The 8,484-nt window shown below is 42.2% G+C and overlaps 1 protein-coding gene across 11 annotated transcripts in view; it reads left to right on the top strand.

Moving 5' to 3' along the window:
* The first annotated feature begins 984 nt into the window (after positions 1–984).
* LOC136838161 (zinc finger protein 70-like) overlaps positions 985–8,484 on the top strand; it is a 29,674-nt gene continuing 22,174 nt past the window's right edge. For 5 of the 11 annotated variants that reach the window (XM_067103019.1, XM_067103014.1, XM_067103011.1 and 2 more), the window contains exons 1-2: positions 985–1,138; positions 4,908–5,063. The gene's annotated coding sequence lies outside the window, so the exon portion shown is untranslated. The other 6 variants (XM_067103017.1, XM_067103016.1, XM_067103015.1 and 3 more) reach the window with 6 other exon arrangements.

Here is an 8,484-nt window from a genome sequence, read left to right as displayed (position 1 = left end):
GACCTCAGGTCGAACTATTTCCATACAAAAACATGACAAGTTCATACAGAAAACATAGTGATTAATAATGTCTGACGTGTTACAAAAATAATTCGTCACGTACATAAAGTGAGATCATTCGGAAAGACAACAAAATATATAATTTACAAATATGGTGGTAAACGTGATTTCGCCGACCCCAGGTCGATGTGAAGGCACAGCAGAAAACGGGATGTTCATTACAGAGGACGCGTTCAGCGGAGACTTTACAGGGATCTTTAAGCAGGGGCATCATTGGGGGGGCCACTTCCCAAACCACCAAGACTTGGTATGCCCCCTATAGCCTTTGAAATAATAAGAATAATAATAACTACACCTGTTTCCTGCTTTAGTAACTCAATACTGCTCTTATATGGCTCCAAAATGAGCACAAATTTCCTAAAATTTCTCAGGGGGCATACAGTGGCCCGCCTACCCCCAGTTGATAGCGCTTGCTTCGCTCGCCACCCCACACATACCATAAGTTCTAAACTTTTGCAGCCCCCCCCCCAAATAATCTGAAATGATGCCACTGCTCGATTCTATATTCTAATCTAGTCTATGGGAGAAGAAACTCGCCATGATGATAACTGCGCCAAACAGCAAGATCTGCTTAGAACACTTTAGATCTAAATGGCAGAAGAAGAAGAAGAAGAAGAAGGATAGGAACTAAATAGTTAGAAAAGAGTTAACTGAAAAATACAGAAACATATCAGGACTAGACTGAAAATAATAGTGGCTAAAATCTCACATTCAATAGCTATTTGTAGATGTTAAATAGAAGCAGCTATATCACAGAGATAAGGGTGAAGAAATAACTAAAATCTCACGTTTGATAGATATTGATAGATGGTAAATAGAAAATATGATATTATCTATCAAATAATATGACATGATAAAGAAAAGAGGCTTAAATAAGCCATTTAAGTGAGAAAGAGAGCCGAGAAGGAGAGCCGCTACAAAGGGGAATCTCTCGATTACTACTACGAAAACGTAAACAATCGAAGGCGACTTCTTCATTCGCAAGTGAAGCTGAACTCGAGACCCTGTTATTGTTTTATCGTTTTTTGAATTTCGTTCAATTTTCGGGATTTTTATAAACGGAGAGACAAAATTGAAGGTCGATTTTTGTATATTTTCCTTTTATTGTTCTTATTATTTTCTTCTTCTTCTTCTTCTTCTTCTTCTTGTCCCAAAGTGGTGGTGTGAGGGAGACTGTGTAGCGGCCGTCTTATGGCGTCGATTATTTTTGATATTGAATCGTTTAGGTGACTTTCAACCTTATTAATGTACACACACACACACACACACACACACACATATATATATATATATATATATATATATATATATATATATATATATATATATATATAGTTTAGAAGGAGCTGTTCCGTGTGCATGTCTAGCATCCGCCCAGAAGCCGCCCCCGTCCCCGTCCCCGATTGCCTCTGCCGGGCCAAGTACCTCATTTCGGCTCTCTCTCTCTCTCTCTCTCTCTCTTCGAGCACCATGAATTAGGACCATCTGGACCCCCTACTAACCTTGATGGGTGGACCACTGGGCTGCTCCACCCCTTGTGGGGAGGGGGTGCAGCGCCCCCCTGCCAGGTGAGGACACGGCCCCCTAAGTCTGATTTGGTTACGTTGGGTCAGGTCAGGTTAGTTTAGGTTGGGTCAGGTTAGGTTATGTTGCATTAGGTCAGGTTGGGTTAGGTTGGGTCAGGTTAGGTTAAGTTGCATTAGGTTAGGTTGGACGCAGGTTGGGTTAAGGTTAGGTTAAGGGGTTGCATTGGTTAGGTTAGGTTGGTTAGTTACGTTGGGTCAGGTTAGGTTAAGTTGCATTAGGTTAGGTTGGGTTACATTGGGTCAGGTTAGGTTAGGTTGGGTTATGTTGGGTCAGGTTAGGTTAAGTTGCATTAGGTTAGGTTGGGTTACGTTGGGTCAGGTTAGGTTAAGTTGCATTAGGTTAGGTTGGGTTACGTTGGGTCAGGTTAGGTTACGTTGGGTTATGTTGGGTCAGGTTAGGTTAAGTTGCATTTAGGTTGGGTTACGTTGGGTCAGGTTAGGTTAGGTTGGGTCAGGACAGGTTTGGTGACGTTGGGTCAGGATAGGTCAGGTGAGGTCATAAGAAGGAACTGAAAGTGGAATAATCCTCTCTTGACCACCAGTCATCACCCAAACCTTGCCTTTTGAAACAAAACATCACACATGAATTACAATGAAGGAAGTTCAGAGTCGAAGAACTTTTTCATTTCTAAATGTTTTCTGCATCAAAAACTGACCTCGTCCAATCGCGATGGTCGACCCGAGCGCCATACCCTAGGCTAGGCTAGGTACCAGCATGTGCTGTAACGGGTAGGCACAAAAACTGTTGCTGATATAATAAAACATCTTAAAAGAAGCCTAATTATTACAGTAAATTAATCAAATATTAAAAAGGAGCCGAATTATGTCTGTTATCACAAACTTGAGAAAAATTGCCTAAGTTATGTCGGCAGCTTGTAAACAAACCAGAGCCCCACCCCCAGTGGCATTTTCGTGATAATACATAAATGGTGTTTACGTTCAGTATTAATCTATGGTGAATTTCATTCAGAGTCTACTTGAATAGTGTAGACAAAATCACTGTAATGTATCTTTCAGTAAAGCTGGCTTTAAACGACGCGTAGGAACAATGCCAACTAGCAGCGACTGACTGAAACGCTTTTGTTCACAAACATCGTATGATTCATCAGGTCCGATTCTGGCTTCTTATTTGAGCTCCGATGCAAAATTTACTCGAAATTTTGCGTCGAAATCCGATTATGTCGTGTTTTGATATGGTCGAGGCCCAGGGTTCTACTATATATATATTACTTGAGGCTATTTATGACTGGGGAGGAGGGGATCCCCCTAACCCGGGGCAGCCAGTCGCTCCCTGCATATAATTAATTCGGTCCAGGATGGAGGAAGACTTACGGGGTTGGGGGGAGGGTTAAATGACCTTGGAAATGGCCGCATAATATTGAAAAAACCAAAATGTGACTCATTCAGGTGAGGTCAGGTCAAGGGAGGGTTAGCTTTGGTCAGGCTGTGTTGATTTATTTGGCAATTTTAATTCTGAGGATGTCCCAGTATTATTATTATTAATATAATTGGTTGAACTGTGGGACAGCTCTGCATCGGGTATTACCTTGGAAATTGACTTTTTCTGTAGAATTTTGGTTTGTTGTCATTAATTGACTTTTATTTTTTGTTGGTCGACTGTAATTAACCTAACCTGTAATTAACCTGTAATTAACCTCAGAACTGATATGTTACTGTGTGCTGGTCATCCTGGAATGCTACCGTGCATGTGCAGTGTTGTAGAGGAACTTTTGGTAAAAAGTGGAGTTTCCTTCATCAGGGGGTCTGGGGGCGGACCCCCCCAAATAAGCAAGACGGCCCGCTAGGTTAGGTTAGGTTAGTGTAGTTCATTTTATAATAGGTTTCCTTAGCCAATCCCTTCTTGAACATAATAGGCTCCCTGATGACTTGCGCATATGCGGAACCATTCCATAACAACAATGTGGCAGTCCGGTCTTTCTCCCAACGATTTCCCCCACCCAAAACCCTGCGTTCCCAAAGGGTCCCCAACCATGTTGGGTAGAAATGTGAGTTTAATAATAATTGACCAACCATAAACACCACCACCTCCTTCATCAGCAACACTAAAAGTATAGGTAAAATCAATTTCCAAGGTAATAGTCCATGCGGAGCTGTTTTGTAGTTTTACCTTATAATTTTTTGGCTGGACAATACAGAAAATGGTGTATTTTATGATGCAGTTCGAGTTAGGTGACTTGAAAAGTTTGCCTTCATAATGCGAGAAATTTACCGCCCTTCTTTCGTGCTTTTGCATTCATCCCTGAGGGGCTGGTACTGGACGTGGCGTCCCGCGAAGCTTTTCTGCACAAAAACACAAACTAGAGACGGTAGATTTCTCAAATGATGTCGCCAGGACTACATCATATATGTATACACAACATTTTCTATGCCGTACTGTCTGATACTAATTAATTTTTTTCATTCTCATAGTGAAAAATGATTATGTGAGCTAGTTCGAACAAATATTAATTCAAACAACTGTTGATTCGAATTATTGTTTTTGAACAATTAACTTTTGAAAAATTGTCTGGATACCAGGGTAGGTCAAACGGAGCGTCCTGCACTTGCTTGAAGCAAGAACTGGGCGAGGGACGTGGTATTGTAACAAGGCGGGAGATGGGGCGAGTGGATGACCCCATAGCCATGAATTTGAGCCCAATTTGGGGTGGGGGGGATTCCTTAAGGAACCCTCGTGCCTACTCTTGATGGAAGGATGACCACTGTCAGAGTTTGATTTTGTTGGCCCTCGCAAAAGGGTATTCTCTGTAGGGGTGTAGTGCCGTCAGTGCACCTCATGTGGAGGACTGTAGGCATTATTCTATAGATTTCTTTGCAACGTCCCTTTGGCCCCTAGCTGCAACCCATTCCATTCCTTTTACTGTACCTCCGTTCATATTCTCCTTCTTCCAAGTTACTTTCCTCAAGCCTCTCCTGACAGTTCTTCCACAATGCAATAGTAAAAGGCTCCTCCTCCTCCTCCTCCTCCTCCTCCTCCTCCTCCTCCTCCTCCTCCCTCCTCCTCCTCCTCCTCCTCCTCCTCCTCCTCCTCCTCCTCCTGTTACACCTTTCAAACCTTCTGCTCTCAGTTTCCCTCTGAGCACTGCATGACCTCCTGGTAGGTCGCAGCACTTGGCCCCTGGCAGAAGTTCTGTGTGTATTCCTTTTCCATAAAAGACTTTGGGTCTGGATATCTAGAAGAAATACAAAGTAGATCTTCAGTTTGCACATTTTAACGTCTACTGTTTCCTGTCTCTTTCACAGACGTGTGCTTGGCAAGTGTTCCTGCGTGCAGTTGCATTGCAAGTTGCAGTCGATCCTTTGAAAGTGCTTTGGAGTCACCTGCTGCCTATGTAGGATGCATTGACCTCTGCAGGACACATGCCATGAGTTTTCTGCTGCTGTCACGTCACTTGTTGGGTGAGTGTTGGAACAGTTTCATGTCCGTCAACTCTGAATTGATGTAGAGAGAGAGAGAGAGAGGTCATACTCTTGACCAGATACGTATGTGACTTGTATCACCCACAATGCCGCCCTCTCTTAACTTCTCAACTTCTTCACGTCCTGGAAACGCTTGTCCCCGCGAAGCCGAGATCAAGTCGAGGCAGAAAGAAATGAAGAGGTTCTGATGTCCGGCTGAGATTCGATCTCTGGTCCGGGTACGTAATGAGGAAATGATCATTTCCTCCTTGTGGTGACAAGCGCTTCCAAAATGTGAAGAAATCGAGAAGTTGAGAAGGCATTGTGGGTAACAGAAGTCGCATATGTTTAACCAAATGGACACTGATAATTTTTTCCTTTGTGTGTTTGTGTGTGTGTGTTGTCTTTCTTACATTATATGTTTGTTAATGTATTTGTGGCAAGAAGTGACAGATATTTTTAGTACTTTTCATATCTTTTTCATTTGTATAAATTGTATCATCCATAATCTTTGATTTCTATGCTCTTTTGTTAATTTTTGCTTCAACGCAAAATTTATTACTTGAAAAAGAAAGTGCCCCTCACATGGCGCACTGTCAGCATAACTGAAAGGGTGTGTGCAGCATCCCTCTGGCCCTGAGGCACACCCACTTCTGCCAACAACCTGGAGGCGACAAACATCATCATCATAGCTTGCGCTTGTTCAGACGAGGGATGAGACTACGAACTATAAACTACAAATGAGAAGAGTTGATAATGGCCTATGTAAGGAAAAGGAAGGACTTGTCATTGGGAGAGAAGTCTCAGATTCCTGTGCTGGAAGGATATTTCCCAAGGAAATGGTGCAAAGAACTTCAAATGATCAAAATCCAGGGACGACCAGACAAAGGATATAGGCAGACCATGCTTTGTTTAAAAGAAAAGTATAAATTAATAAGCATGAATAATCGTGTGCAGGAATTGGAAGAACTGTTCCCATACGATCTCTCGTGTCTATGGAAGCAACCTTTTCTATCTTAAAGAAAGGATTTGTAGTCTAGACTCTGCAGATGGAAGTAGACTGTTGTTGCTACTGACTGTCAGCAGGGAAGGATATTTCCCTGTGCAACTTTTTGTCACTTGCCTGTGTCTGAAGCAAGAGCGACAGCCACATGGGATCTGAGCGGGAAGGTTTAAAGTAGAAAGGGAAGCAGTTGCTTGCCCAAAGGGAAACCTAGACCAAGTCCCTCCTTGATTAGGATTGATTATGTAGAAGTGCTCAACTTCCTCAACACCTTTGGTTGGAGTACTGTACATATTTCCAAACTGGCTTTAAAGCTGGAAACGAAATGTAAATTGTTCCTACACAAATGCAAACATTTGTTCTTTACATAGGAATTTTAGCCTGTGACATGAGCTGGAACAATTATTGAAACTTATCAACAAGGTAGTCAAATACCGACAGGTGGGGGAAGCCCCCCACTTGTCGGTCTCCACTTCACTTTGCTTCCACCTGTCGTCGACTCCAGACGTCTCTCACAACTCTCTGCCAGACTTTTGCTGTTTGAACTTTCATTGATGAAACTTGAGCACAGGCAGTACCCAGGGTACGTCGGGGATTTTGTTCCGACGCCGCGCTGTAGCCTGGAAAACGATGTAGTTCAGAACGTTGCACAGAAAAATTATAAGGATGAGAAATAAAGTGATGAAAGCCTTAACTTTAATCCTATGGGTGTACTGAACAGCATTTTACTTGCATTCTGATGTGGTGTGCATCCGAAAACCTCCAAATTTTGACTTTATATTGCAGCTGTTTTTATGTACTTTTACTGTTCCTTGTATTGTAGCTGTATATACTTTCACTGTTCTTGATATTGTACCTGTAGCAGTGGTGGAAGGAGGTACTGTTCCTTGTATTCATAGCTGTATCTACATTGTGCTTTGCCATAAGACAACTCTGTTGTAGCTTAAGACGATGACATAACCTCGGAGCATCTGCTGTAACCCAGAACCCATTATTTGGAAAGCGACGTAAACTCAGAACGACATAACCTGAGTCTGATGTAACCCGAGGACTGTCTGTACTCCTTTTCCTTTTTTGGTTGCTGACAATGTGTTTGTATTGATTTCCCAAACCCTCAGTCAAAGAAGCCTTCTTGCAAGGAATCAAGTTTGTGTATTCCTTGCCTCTACGAATACTGATTTCGTGGGACACGTAACAATGTATGGTAGTTACGCAAAAGCTGTTTCATTCTCCGGTTTACTTCCTAATAAATTGACCTTTCAGGTGCAGTCGATTCAACCGCTTGGAGGTTCCTAGACACAAGGGTTGCCTTAATTAAAGTAATCCTTTGTATTCATTAGAGTCAGCTAGGAAGCCTTATTCCTTTCATTTCTGCAACTTTGTCTCTGTGACTTTTGACTGCTGCAGACGAGGTGAGTTTCAGCAGTGGTGGAAGGAGGCGGAGATATTCTCCTTTCCTTCATCGCCTTCATCTACATTGTGCTTTTTGCCATAAAACAACTCCCCTTACGCATATTTTGCCACAATGAGAATTTAAAAGCAGAAAGGGTGTTTAACAATGATTTAAAAACAACAAACTTATCTTGAAAATTCAAAAGCACAAAGCCTGTCTTTAGAGGTTACCTCGACCGTTGACATCATTTACATAATTTTTCTTTAAAGGTGGAAATTAAACCCTTACGATGCCTTCCACTATTAAAAGCAGCAGAGGTTGTGATAAGGTCGTAGATGACCCTGACTTTATTTCTAGGCAAGAAAGAAAATGTGGAGGCAGGCAAGGTCTACTGGAAGTGCGTTGATACAAACTATAAAGCAAGAGTTCATACAATACTGAATAGGGAAGTGATTTCCATTTGTCAAATTGTAAGTGAGCACACACAGCCATCGAATCGTAGTCAGCCAAAAATACAAGAGGAGGCAAGGGCAGAGATGAGAGACACTGCAATGAAATCCCAGTTGGCTTCAAGATCTTTGATTGGTGCTGCATGTGGTGAATGGGAGGATGATGAAGGATGCTTTCTGATGTGATCAGCTGCAAGTTTGTCAAGAAACATTAGAAGAAGATGGAGACATCTACAAGGAAGAAAACGTCCCTCCTGTACCTAGATCAGGAAGAATTTACGTGTCTGCAGAACGGGGAAGGATTTTTACTCTACGATAGTGGGGCGGAAGACAAAAACAGAATGTTGATTTTTGGTACGACTGCAGGGTTGCACGATCTAGAGATACATGGGAACTGGGCATGCGATGGAACGTTTGATGTTTGTCCTGAAATCTATTAGTATCAGTCACAGTATAGTACACTGTACGTGTCAACTCAATGCCATTATGCAACCCATGAATTTACGGTCTCCTTTCCAAAAGGTTAAACATTGGCTCAATATGATTGATGGGTTTGCTGTGAACAATAAATTAAAA

This window comes from Macrobrachium rosenbergii, unplaced genomic scaffold (assembly GCF_040412425.1).
Source record: "Macrobrachium rosenbergii isolate ZJJX-2024 unplaced genomic scaffold, ASM4041242v1 171, whole genome shotgun sequence".
In the NCBI taxonomy this organism is placed as follows: Eukaryota; Metazoa; Arthropoda; class Malacostraca; order Decapoda; family Palaemonidae; genus Macrobrachium; species Macrobrachium rosenbergii.
Note: the sequence above shows the minus strand (reverse complement) of the source record. Positions and strands in the feature narration are given on the sequence as shown.